The sequence below is a fragment of the Octodon degus genome, unplaced genomic scaffold, assembly GCF_000260255.1.
Source record: "Octodon degus isolate 3935 unplaced genomic scaffold, OctDeg1.0 scaffold00023, whole genome shotgun sequence".
Classification (NCBI taxonomy): domain Eukaryota; kingdom Metazoa; phylum Chordata; class Mammalia; order Rodentia; family Octodontidae; genus Octodon; species Octodon degus.
Genome location: NW_004524599.1, coordinates 15555113 through 15555521, shown reverse-complemented (window position 1 = coordinate 15555521; position 409 = coordinate 15555113).

Below are 409 nucleotides of genomic sequence, written 5' to 3'. Positions count from 1 at the left end.
GCCAACATCAGACAGAGGAGGGTTTCTGTGCCAGGGATGGAGGAGCAGGCTCACAGAATCTGAAGGGCAGGCAGACAGGTGAGGTTAAGCAGCTAGCAATCAGGTCACTTCCCCGCGCCCCCTGCTCGCTGCCCTCAGCAGATCCTGAGCTGTGGAGGGGAACACAGCCCGCCTGAGTGCCAGGGCACAAGCCAGAATTTATGCTTTGGCTAGACGACATCACTTGGCCAGGGTGGTGGTCCATGGCATACCCATGCACTTGAGGAGGAGAAGACAAGACAGTCGCAAGTTTGAGCTCAGCCTGGGAATGTATATCATAGCCCAAAATTTGGTGAGCACAGCTTTTCCATTTGGCAGGGTGGTTTTTCTGTTCCATGTCTGTTCTTCTGGGGCTTGACGGCCTAGCACA